The sequence below is a fragment of the Camelus ferus genome, chromosome 5 (genome assembly GCF_009834535.1).
Source record: "Camelus ferus isolate YT-003-E chromosome 5, BCGSAC_Cfer_1.0, whole genome shotgun sequence".
In the NCBI taxonomy this organism is placed as follows: Eukaryota; Metazoa; Chordata; class Mammalia; order Artiodactyla; family Camelidae; genus Camelus; species Camelus ferus.
This window is the reverse complement of record NC_045700.1, coordinates 31631667-31645177: the sequence shown is the minus strand read 5'-3', so window position 1 is coordinate 31645177 and position 13511 is coordinate 31631667.

Sequence of the window (13511 nt, the reverse complement as noted above, 5' to 3'; positions counted from 1 at the left end):
GAGAGAGGAAATCCATCAAGCATTAAGACTGGTGTTTAGAGCGTGATTCTCATGTGGCTCATCACAACAGGTAAGCTCATCTCATCTTCAGGCTTCCAACTGTGAAAGCTGGAATCTGAGAACTGAAAGCACAATGTTCACAGTAGAGGGTCTCTGCATTTGCAACATACATAATGGCCTCCAAGGCACATTTGTTCAAATATAAGGGCACTCCCTGTTTTTGGCAATGTATTCCTCTTTTTCTTGGCATGGTGGCCTTCCTCTATTTTGACTTTTTATTTTCAGGAATAAACAAGTTTAAATAGTTAACAGCATAAGCCACTGTCCTCTAGACATATGATTTACTTTGATGTTGATCTCTGATTAATTGCTTTATATGCAACAGCTTGATTACCCAGTTTTTGCTCAGTGATAGTTTTTCTAAACTACTTTTTGCTGACTTCTGATTTCCTGGGTTGGTCTTGGTGTTTAGTCTTTTTGTACCATTGTAGCACAGTACATTACACAGTGGTTTACAAAATTTTGCTCATACTGTGACAGGAAATCATGTACTGCTCTGGTTTGTCTGAAGACAGATCCAAATCCAGGCCTATTTGGATTTTCTTTTAAAAAATTAAATATCTAAGTTTTATATTTTCTCAATGAATAATAAATGTTTCATTAATTGATACATAGTTGATGTACATTATGTTAGTTTCATTTGTATCACATAATGATTTAACATTTGCATACACAATGAAATGATCACAATAAGTTTAGTAACCATCTGTTCCCAAAGTTATTACAATATCATTGACCATATTCGTTATGCTGTATATTACATCCTAGTGGCTTTTTAGTTTATAACTGGAGGTCTATACCCCTTAATCCCCTTCACCCATTTTGCCCAACCCATATGCTACCCCCTGTAACTAATCATTGTTCTCAGTATCTATGAATATGCTTTCATCTTGATTTATTTATTTTTAGATTCCACATAGAAGTGAGATCCCTAAGGTATTTGTCTGACATTTCACTTAGCATAATACCCTCTAGATCTACCATGTCACAAATACAAGATTTCACTTTTCATGGTTGAGTAATATTCCAGTATGTGTTTTATATAAATATATATGTATCAAATCTTCTTTCTCCATTCATCTATCAATGAATGCTTAGGTGGCTTCCATACCTTGGCTGCTGTAAATAATGCTGCAATGAACACTGGAGTGCATATGTCTCTTAGAATTAGCAGGGGTTTTTTTATCCTTCTGATAAACATCCAGTACTGAAATTGCCAGATGATATGACAGTTCTTTTTCAATTTTTTGAGGAACTGTCATACTTTTTTCCTTAGTGGCTGAACCAACTTACAATACCACCAACAGTGTACAAAGGCTATCTTTTTTACCACAGTTCTGCCAACACTTGTTATTTGTTGTCTTTTTGATGATAGAAATTCTGACAGGTGTGAGGTGGTATTTTATCGCAGTTTTGTTTGCATTTTTCTGATGATTAGTGATGTTGAGCATCTCTTTATGTGTCTGTTGGTCATCTGTACATCTTCTTAGGAAAAATGACTTTTCAGGACCTTTGCTCATTTTTTAATCGGGTTGTCTGGTTTTTTGATTTTGAGTTGCATGAGTTCTTTTCATATTTTAGATATTAAACCTTTACCAGATATAACATTTCCAAATAACTCCTCCCATTCAGTAGGCTGCTTTTTCACTTTGTTAATTGTTTCCTTCGGTGTGCAGAAGCTATTTAGTTTGATATAGTCACATTTGCTTATTTTTACTTTAGTTTCCCTTGCCTGAGACGACAGATCACCAAAAAATGTTGCTAAGACTACGTAAAAGAGCTCACTGCCTATGTTTTCTTTTAGGAGTTTTATGGTTTCAGGTTATACATTTAGCTCTTTAATCCACACTGAGCTTAGTTTTGTATAGGATGTGAGAGAATAGTCCAGTTTCATTGTCTTGCGTTGAGCTGTCAGTTTTCCGTACACCATCTATTAAAGTGGCTGTCTTTTCCCCATTGTATATTCTTGCCTCCTTTGTCATAGATTAGCTGATCATTTGGTGTGGGCTCATTCTGGGATCTCTTTTCTGTTCCACTGATTTATGTGTCTGTTTCTGTGCCAGTACCATACTGTTTAGATTACTGTGTCCTATAGCATGTAATTTTAAGTTGATGATCTCAAGTTAAAACATGTTCCAACAACCCTACATTTTTACTGCCCCACCCCCTCTTTAATGTTTTTGATGTCGTATTTTACATCCTTTTGCTTTGTGTATCCTTTACTTATTGTGGATATAGATGATTTTACTATTTCTAACTTTTAACCTTCTGACTAGCTTTTAAGTGGCTGATGCACTACTTTTACTATTTGCCTTTACCAATAAAATTTTTCTTTGTATAATTTTCTTATTTCTACATGTGTCCTTTTCTTTTCCACTTAGAGAAGTCCCTTTAACATTTCTTTTAAGGCCAGTTTAGTGGTGCTAAACTGTGATTGTGTTATGGGAGTTCTCCTCTATGTTACTAGTTGCTTTCCTCTTGCTGCTTTTAGGATTCTGTCCTTACCTTTAACTTGAGCCATTTTAATTACAAGGTACCTTGGTGTGGACCTCTTTGAGTTTATCTTGTTTTGGACTCTCTTTGCTTCCTGGGCCTGGATGTCTGTTTTCTTCCCCAGGTTAGGGAAGTTTTCAGCTATTATTTCTTCAAATGAGTTCTTTTCTCTCTCTTCTCCTTCTGGGACCCCTATAATGTGAATGTTAGTCCACCTGATATTGTCCAGAGGTTTCTTAAACTGTCCTCACTTTAAAAATCTTTTTCTGTTCATCTTGGGTAATTCCCATTAGTCTGTCTTCTAGTTCATTGACCTTTTCCTCTGTATCATCTAATCTATTGTTGATTCCTTCCAGTGTATTTTTTATGTCAGTTATTGCATTCTTCAGCTCTATTTGATTCTTCCTTATATTATCTAACTCTTTGTTGAAATTCTTACTGTTCATCCATTCTTCTCCCAAGTTTGCTGAGCATCTTTATGATTATTATCTTGAACTCTTTCTTTATCAGGTAGATTGCTTATCTCCACTTCATTTAGCCCTTTTTTCCTGAAATTTCATCTCATTCCTTTGTTTGGAACATATTCTTACGTATCTTCATTTTGTATAAAACCTCTTTACTCCTATGTGTTTAGTAGGTTGGTTACATTTCCCAATCTTGGAGAAGTGGCCTTACACAGGAGACTTCCTATGGGCCGAGTAGCATGCTCACCTCTAGGTGTGCCCCCTCTGTGGACTGCATGCTCCCTTCTTTCATGGTGGGGCTGACTACCGTGGGTGCGCTGGTAGGCAGGACTGGCCCCTGGCCTGACTGGCTACAAGGCCCTTCCTTGTTCAGTAGCTGTGTGCCCAGTCATATGTGGGGTTGACTTCCCCTGTGGCTGGCTGTGCAGTTTGGTGGCATGCAGCACCTGTGAGCCTGCTACTACATGGGACAGGGTCTCTGCATGGCCAGTTGCACAGCCCAGCAGCACTCAGCTGCTGCAGGCCCACTGGTGGGCAGGGCAAGCCCCTGGCATTAACAGACTAGAGGGAGGATTCCAAAATGGAACTTGCCGGTGTCATTGCAGTAAATCTCCCAAAAATGTCTGCTGTCAGCATCTGCATTCCCAGGAGGAGTCCAAATTGCCTTCTGCCTCTCCAGGACACTCTCCAAGATCAGCAAATGGGTTTGACTCAGGCTCCTTTCAAACTGCTACCTATGTGCTGGGACTTAGAGCATGTGAGGTTTTGCATGTACCCTTTAAAAGTGGAGTTTCTATCTTCTTTAACCCTCCAACTCTCCTGAATGTAACCCATGCTGGTTTTTAAAACCAGATATTCTGGGGCTTATCTTCCCAGTGCAGGACCATTGGGCTGGGAAGCCAAATGTGGGACTCAAATCCCTTTCTCCTTGGGGGAGCAGGGACTTCTGCGGTTGTGATTTTCCTCTTGTTTGTGAGTCACTGACTCTGGGAGTGTACATCCTGACTATGCTGTGTCTCCACCCCTCCTACCTGTCTCTTTGTAGCTCCTTCTTTATCTCTTTAGTTGTGGAAAACCTTTTCTGCTGGCCCCCAGGTCATTCTCATAGGTAGCAGCTCTGTGAGTAGCTGTAATTATGGTGTGCCCATGGAAGGAGGTAAGTTCAAGGTCTTCCTACTCTGCCATCTTGGCCACATCCCCAATAAAAGTTTTTTTTTAATGTTTCTTTATTAAAATTCCCTACTATTTAGAATATTTATAAATAGACACTTTTAGAATTGCCAAAACAATTAACTCTGGTAAATATGAGATTTATCACTTTAAAACAATAAAATATAAAGAACCAAATTTGAAAATTGAATGTATTCTCCATTTAAAAGGAGGATTTACTGAAGGATTCCTTTAGCATTCAGACAAACATCTACTTCAAAATTAAATTCATATTTACCTTTTGTATGAGATTCACATCTCAAATATGATAATACAGAGATTAAATTTTACTAAATTCTTTGCAATTGCTAAATGTATTTTAGTTTCCCAACATCTTACTTCCATTCTACAAAGCAAAGACCTCACTTACTATTAAGATAAAGAGAAGCTATTCAAAGGATAAACCTGTGCTATTGGTATTGACTTTCATTTCATGCTTAATGTGCTATGTAGTGAAAGAAAGAAAATGTTAACAGTGTTCCCTGATTCAGTGATTTTTGAGATAAAAATATTTTAAATTTATGATTCTATGGATTCCTAAAGAGTGCTTTAGACATTGGAAGAGTGCTATGAGAAAGGCTTTATGACCACCAAGGGCAGTGTCTTAGAGTGCGGGTTACCTGGCATGTAGCAGTCACTTAAGAAAGGTTTAGTGGAGTTACAGAATTTTAGTATTCCCATATTTCAATGAAATTGGAATATTAGGTCATTCTCCTATCCTGTTTTCTCCTATCCTGTTTTCAATTAAGAAAAATTATTATTTTAAGAGAATCTTACTTTCACAATGATTCCAAAGCACTTAAACATAATATGATATATTTCTGTTTTCTACATTCTCTCACTATTGTCTTCTGTCAGATTGGATTATTAGCATGGCTGATCTTCAGATTCTTCACGGAAACTGGGGAGGCATCACATAAATTCTTGCTGATTTTTGTCATCTTCATCCACTCATGTGAGTGATTGATAATAACCACTAGTATTAATCATAGTTGGTGTTTTGCACATGTTATTTCAAGTTCCATCCCACTCTGGAAGTTACTGTTACCCCATTCCCATAAATGAGAAAACGGAGGGCCTGAGGGTTAGTAACTTTTCCAAGGTCACATGGTTACAATATTTTGTGCTATGATGTGAACCCAGATATGGAAGCATCACAAGTCAAGAGCATTTCCAACATGTCATCCTCCTAATTCTTCTGGTAACAAATTGACAGTAAGGAAAATTTCAACTTTCTCACACACATGGTGGTTTGTCATTAACAACTCACCCCTACAGATTTGAGTAATGATTTCACATAGAGGAGATGCAAAGCAATTTATCATTTTGGTAGATTTAGAGTTTGCTGGTAGCAGATGGCTCTAGGAAGTGGAAATGTGGATTTTCGCAGGCAATTCGAAATGAGTCTCAACTTGTCCAATTAGGTAGCCTTCTTACTTGGAAATATATAGAGATTTAAAATTTTTTCCCTTTGAATTCTATAATTGAAGGCCTCTGGTATTCAATTATATATGTTGCTTAAATAATTTTTCATTTGAACTCTGCCTATAATACAGTTTTGATTAAATTATTTTCTAAAATGTTGGGGCTTATTTACATGATGCCAACAAATGCACTTTAAAGTTAAAAGACATTTTTGTGAACTGGGCTTGCTTACAAAATGATAATAATACGGTTTACTGGGCACTTAATATGTATTTGTCTCCATGCTAAGCACTTTCCACGTGTTGGGTCACAGGCTTCACAATCGTCTTTTGAGGTAGTTTGTATTCTCATTAAGGAGGAAACTAAAGCGTAGAAGGAGGATACAGTGACTGACTAAATCTGGGTACCGAAAGAGTCTGAGAGACTTGAGTAATAGTAAAATAGTCTGATTTTAACAAGGTAAAATTTAATCTGGACAAATACAAGGTCCTGTACTCAGTTCTAAAACAACTGTACAAGAATAGAATGGGGAAAATGTGGTTTATCAGTAGACTGTAAATATAAGAGACACAGAGTTTTGTTCAAGAAGAACCTCTAGACAGGCCAAGGAAATACTGAGACTGCAAAAAACAAAACAAAGCAAAACACCACGTGAATTTAGTCTGCATTGATGGAAGCAAAGAATCTTGTAAGGGGGAGGCAAGGGGCCAACTCTCCTGTTTCTAGAGTTTTCCGGTTTTAGAGTAGCTCTGGTCCTAATGTCATACTTAAAAAAAGTTTTAAGGGGATTCAGTGTATTCAGAAGAAAACAACTATGCTGGTAAAGGTTCTAAAACCACATTAGATGAAAAATGGTCAAAAGAGTTTTCCTCAGTGTTTACCACTGAAAATAAATAAATAAACAACACTTCAGGGAATAACAAGGTAGCTGTGCTCCAAGAATTGAGGAACTGCCACAAACAAGAAAGGTCACTTTTGTTTAGAATGAACTCAAGTAGGGAAACTGGCAGCAGTAAGGAGAGGACGCTACATACAGAGAGAATTCAACTCTTAACAAGCAAGATTTTTTTAATAGTTGGAGCTATAAAAAGATGAAGTGAACTGCCTTGGGAAAGAATAAATATATTGTTACTGGATACCCATTCAGCAGGGATACCACAGGAGACTCGAGAGTTAGATGGTTAGACTAGCTCTGTGCGGCACCTTCCAATCTTGTGCTTTCATTACCACTCTCTCCTCCTTTTAGGGGGACAGGAAAGCACAGGCACCTGGCAGGCGGTCTGCTGTCTGGCTCGAACAAGCAGCAGCCTGCTTAGGGATTTTGCAGAAAGCCCACCCAAGTTACAGGATTTGGGCGGCAGTGGCAAGACGTGAGGTGCAAATAAAAAGGGTGAATCCTCCTTTCTCACTCACGTGCCTGCATTTTTTCATAACTCCCCCATCGTGCTGAAACCGTCTTTCATTACATCTCAGCCATAAATATCGTTAAGTTTCTGATCTCACTTCTAATGGACCACTCCTAGTTGGTTTGTCCAGAAGTTACACTCAAAATGACTTTGAGATTATTTTCCTGAGGCAGGTACACACACAGCCTCTCAGCTTTCTTCAAGTTCAAAGGCTAATTCTTACATTAAGCTCCCTGCCTCTAAAGAAAAACTAAGCTGTCTCGGGGGCACCTATTTATCCAAAACAAAAGGATCCCTGAAGTACAGACTCTCATGGATTTAACAGGATTTTGTTTCCTTACTATATGGGTGAAAGGTATTAATGGATAAATCATTCTCTCTAATGCAGCACAAGATGTGGTCTCTGCCTCACTAAATAATCAGATATAAGAAACCTTTCATTGTTTCTAGGGAAGAGAACTTAATATCTTTATGTCTCAAGGCTTGAGAACACACACAGAATCCAAGCCTGTAATTATAGCATTGTATTTCAGAATCTGCACAGCCCTGCAAAGAAGTCATTGCTCGGAAGGATAGAGGCGAGGTTTGCCAGTGCACTGTCAGATTCCAAAATACCTTTCCACAATATTATAGTTTAGTTTGTAATGATTCCTATAAAAAAATTAAATATATTTTTCCAACAAGAGTAATGTTTTAGAATAGACTTCTTTTCAAGTGGCTGAGACATTCTTCGTCGACACTGACACAGTGGAGATGTGAAGACCACTTTTCTGAATACAGACTGAGTCTGTTCATCTCATTGAAAAGAGGAGGTAATAAGGTTCACTGAGCAGGAGACCACTCATTCATCTTGAATCAAAATCAGTCCTGTTGGAATTGTATCACTGTGCTCTTTTATCTCTGATCCCTGGCACAAAAGCCTTAGTACAGACTTTCCAATAGGTAAATACCTAGGTTGGGCAAAGTTTATAATAGTCTCCATGCATCACCTGCTTTTTATCATTTATTTCGATAAAGAAAATGTTATACACTTAACATTGGTTTAATGCCTTGTTAATGATCTGATGTTTTACATTTTATGGCAAAAGGTGAAAAATCATGGAATCCTAAGACCTGAGTTGTCTATGTTCTAGGTGACACTTCTGGCCTAATTTTACAGCGGTGTGACGTCTCAGTCCTGTATTCCAAAGTCACTGTAACTGGCATTACCATCTTAAGATCTTGCTTAAATCCTCCTTGCTATAATATAATTTCATGTCCTGTCCTCAGGGTGGCCTTTATTTTGAAATTCTGCCAAGAACACCATAATTCTGAGTGCTAGAGTTTGATTAATCATAGTCTTAAAGAATGTCTTTCAAAGGATGTATCTCACCCAGTTTCCATTTATAAAACACAAAGTAGCATATGCTTTGAAATGACAATAAATCATCTTCAAACTTAGACTTAAAAATAACAGATGTTGTGATCTTAAACTCTGATGGGGAGAGAAATGCTTCCTAGAAGGAAATCTTGTGGCTCCTCCATGTCCTAGATCTCTTGGGCACCTGGAAGTGCAGTGGTTGTTGGGAGAGGATCCCAAACATCTGGAACAGAAGTAAACCACACTCTTGACTTCCACAGCTCTGCTGAATCTTCAGCCCTGTGGCCCTCAACCAAAGGCTCATGTTTGCTCAGTTTCTGAGCCACTTAGAGAATCCAGTAGGGACTAGCGGGTGGGATCTTACAATATCTGGTGTGCTCAGGATGATGCCCGGACAATCCTGAATCCGGAGGACCACAGCTTTTCCCCTGAAGTCCACTTGTTTGTCTAGTCTACATAGCTGGTTTCTGCCCAGCGTCCTGGCTTCTGCTGCAGAATTGGACTGGTCCTGACACCCAGCCAAGATTTTTCCCTCTCAGGAGACTGGAACTTTGTTTGAATATACTTCTAGCTGTTGCTGTGACAATCTAATATTGCGAAGCCGCCACCTCTTTGAGTAGAGCATACTGTTCCTTTGAATCTTCTTCTCTTATGTTTCAACAATTAGAGCACATGCTCTGGGGTAATTATGACAGTCAGGATCAGCTCGTATTAACCACATCCCTGTGGACACAGCAATTTGGACAGCTGCTGGCTCCTCTCATCTGGAGCCAAAATTACAGGTGAGTTAGCTTCCCAGCTTTGGTCACCTGTCTCCTGTTCCCTGCTGATTCCCCTGATCTGCAATGAAGTCCCCAGTGTGCTTTTCATCCTGGGGTCTATATGTTGTAGCATGATGACTGATGTGAACCAAAAGTAAAAGGAGAGAGGTGTGGCTGAGAGCTGCATCTACTCTCATCAATTGTACATTTGTGCTGCTTTCTCTGCCTGCATATTCACTGAAATCCTAGCAAAGTAACAAAGTGTTCAGAGAGAGGCCAGTGCTCAGACACAGAGGCCAAGGAGATGATTTAAGATGCTATTTTGATCCTGAATTTGAGGAGCACTGAATATGGGCACTCCTTTATACATACTTGAATTTGGGGTGGGTCAGCTAATAAAAGCTCTTAAGAACATTACTAAGATAACATTACATTGTTCTTCACTACATAATGGTCCCACAACACTACCAGGGAAAGTTAAAATACTTTTTAAATTATGTACTCACTGGTTCACTCATGTTTTCCATTGCCTGGGTTACATCAAGAGTTGATTTTATGGGGAAGAAATTCCTAGAAATGAAGAGGGTGAGATTATAAATTATATTTTTAGAGAAATTTCTTTCCTCAAGATATTTAAGAGTAAACAATAATCTTCTGTGTAGAAGTATTTCATAAATCTTATGTGAGAAAAGCGAATCATAAGATTTTTGCAAAACCTGTCTAGGATCCTATGAAAAGATATAGCTACAGTTTTCAGGCCAGCGATTAGGAATTATGGTTTCACACGATAATATTCTGACAGCCTACTTATGAGCCAGGACCATAAACGATGCTCCTTCACTTTCATATTTATAGATAAATATGCCAACCTCCATTTTCTCATTGCAAGACAAGTCTTTTGAACAGTGACAAATGTGAAATCCCTTTGGGAGCGAAGGCTCAGTAGTGTGGCTCAGTGAGTCTAATTGGGGGTCCATTTCCTTTGTTCCCAGGGAATTGGGAGGGTGAATGTAAAATGCCTTTCATGCTTGACACCAGTTGCACAGATTTATTTCAGTGATTGATTAAAAGATCACATGGCTTTGCTAAGCACTGCAATGCTGCATCAATCTTCAAGAGAGCTGAAACTGCCATTAATTCTGCCCTGCTGTCTTAGGGGAAAAAATTCTGGAAGACTGCGTGCAGCCATTAACAGGCATAAGCAGAGTTAAGAGTTGCTTCAACTGCTGAGCTGTGAAAAGAAGCAGATCCAACTAGAGCATTTCACAGTATTCTTTTTTTTAAAAAGGCTTCATCTATTTTATTTGGTCAATTAATTTAAATTTAAATGCAGAAAATCCAGATGATTTCTACAGCGAATAATTAAACATGTAATTAAACGTGTACTTTGGAGACATGTAACCTTCAACAAGTCATCTGAGATTTACTTTGCCCTACTGTTTTATGGGTATGGGGTGGGGATGATGTCAACTGTTATTTTTTTATTATTTTTAATTACAGAAGAAGTATGTACTGCTGCAAAAATTTAACATGACATTGCAGTTTATAAGGGAAAAAGTGAAAATCTCCACCTGTTCCCTAAAAACTCTTGGTGGCAGTAGGGGAGTGGGGGGACTTAAGTAAAACTTGGGCATTAAAAGAAAGTGAGAGAAGAAGAGAGATTCAGGTGATGGCAGATACAAATTTCATTCTACAAACTCAAGTATACAAAAAATGGTAATCTTCTTTTTCTACAACCAGTTAACTCATAGTAGGAGCTCCCATACTGCTGAATAAGTTCTTCCCCTCAATCACACCCCACCTCTTTCCTCAGCTGGGCCCAAGGTTGTGAGCTTACAAAATGCCAAGGCTTCGGGCAGAGCACTGGTGACATCTTGTCCTCATCCTAATTGAACTTTGCAGTGTGGCTGCTATTGAGAAGATTTTTGTCTAACATGGTGCTGGGTGGTGGATTCATACAGGTCCCACCCAGCAGAACCTCTGAAAGTCAGATGGGTCCTGGTATTAAGTTCATCTGTCACTGAACTGATAAGAAGTCCTGTGATCTTCCTTTAGAAGTACAGGAATTCTCCTCCAACGCTTGCACCATCCTGGATGTCCTGACATTGTGAACTTGACTCAGAGCTACCTGCCCAGACACACTACACAGACATGTCTCTGGACAAGAACTCTGTCTTCATGCCTTTCAGATCTCCAAATCCAGCTACAGACTGTCATTGTCCTACTTTGCTCTTAATCTGGCTTTGCCCTGGGATGGCTGAAGGATGGGATTCTGAGTCTCTATCCCATAAACCTGATTCTATCAAGACCTTACTGCTTACCTTCTAACTCTCTTCCCCATTTGATGAAGGACGTGATCTGCATGGTGTCTTCTAACTTCACTGTCTCTTCTTCCAAATCTCTTCTCCATGTCCTGAGTTATTTCCATTTCTTCCTTCATGTTAAACTTGTGAAATTCAAAATTGACTACTTTCTCTTCTCTTGGTTGTGTCATCTCTTATGTGAGGCAGAAAGGAAAAGAGATTAGCTGATTAGAGGAAGAGTTAAGGCTTTTAAGAAATTCTGATGTGGCATAAACAGTTGCTAAATCAAAAATTTAATATGACTTATGAGTTAATTATTAAATACACACACACATACATACACCATGCCCCTGCCACATAAACAGTAGATTTCTATTTCTTACACACACAAAAACATCATTTAAAATGATAGGTAGAATTCTGCAACTTACTGTAACTCCCTTGAACAGTATAGACAAAGATGTCTATAATTCATATGAATCAGTGTAATTCATACAAGTAAGCCCCAAATTTAAAAGCAGCTGCCTAAAATGACATATCTATGGCTGAAATCAAGATAGTATACAGCAGTATTCTAGTTCCAATTATTTATAGTTCATGTCCATTCTGATTAATCCATTCTATTTATTCAGCACCAGTATTATACTGTTGTTTATTTCTGTTAGTGTTTACTCTTCTTACTATCATTCCTCTTTGTACCTTAACTTGACCAAATAGATACTCAGGTTGTTTCTAAGTATTTGCTGTTTAAACAACATTGCTGTGAACATCTGTGTGTATCTCCACAGTATTTCTATAGCATAGGTGTCTAAAAAGTAGAATAATTGGGCTAAACTGTATGCACATTTAAAATCTTCCAAAGTTTTTACCAATTACATATCCACCAAAAGAATGGATATATCCCCTTCTCCATGCTCCTGTTAGCACTAAATATTATAACCTTTAAAAATATTTGCTAAATTTTAGGTGAAGAATATTAGCTCACTATTACTTAAATTTTTACTCATATTGCTAGTATGACATGGCTTTATTTTCTAGACACTTGTACACTTCTTCTCAAATTTACCTCTTTATTCTGTTTGTTTGACTTTTGTTATTGATTTACAGATGCTCTCTGTTAGTGATTCTAAATTTTTGGTACTTCAATGTGAGAATATTTTTCCCAAGTCTATCAATTACTTCTGTGTTTGCCTTATACAAAACTTTTATATGTCTGAAAGGTCATATCTATCTATTGTTTCCTATTTAACTATTGTATTTTCTGTGTTAAGTTAAAAAAAAATCTTTCATTATGAAACTATTTTAGAATATTTGGCTCTAAGTTTGGCTCTTTAAATCTTTACAGATTTTTTTTGGACATGATGTGAAGTGAATGCTAACATGTTTTCCCAAAGTTATCCCAACAGCTTTTCAAGTCTTACACTATTTTCACAACTGATTTGAAATAATAATTAGCATGTTCTTCCAAATGAATCTATTTCTGTATTTAAGAAAAACACCAAACTGCTTGAATTACTTCTTTATAATTATTTCTTATACTCTGATATGTGTTAGGGCAAGTCAGAATTTATTACTTATTCCAAATATGCTTGGCAATTCTAGAGTATACTTGACCCTTGACCCTTGACCCACAAAGTTTTGAACTGTGCAGATCCACTTATACAAGGATTTTTTCTTCAATAAATCTAGTATCTGCATTTTCATTTTACACATCTTTAAGTTACAAAGCATGGGGAAAAGTTTGTGTTCAAGTAGAGACTACAATATGTGGAATCAAAAGAACTAGGGTTTGAATCCTGATTCTATCCAAACTGTTCCAGCTTCCTGCCCTTGGGTGAGTCATGTATTAACTCTTTGTTTCTGAGGCAGAGCTAGCAGTATGTGGATTTTCGACCATCTGGGGAGTAGGCACCCCTAAACTCCACGTTGTTCAAGGATCAACTGTATTTCCTTTGAGATTTGAACTTGAGAATCAGCTTCTCAGTGTTAAAGTCATAGAATGAATTTTTGGAGCGTCTATGTTTCTTCAA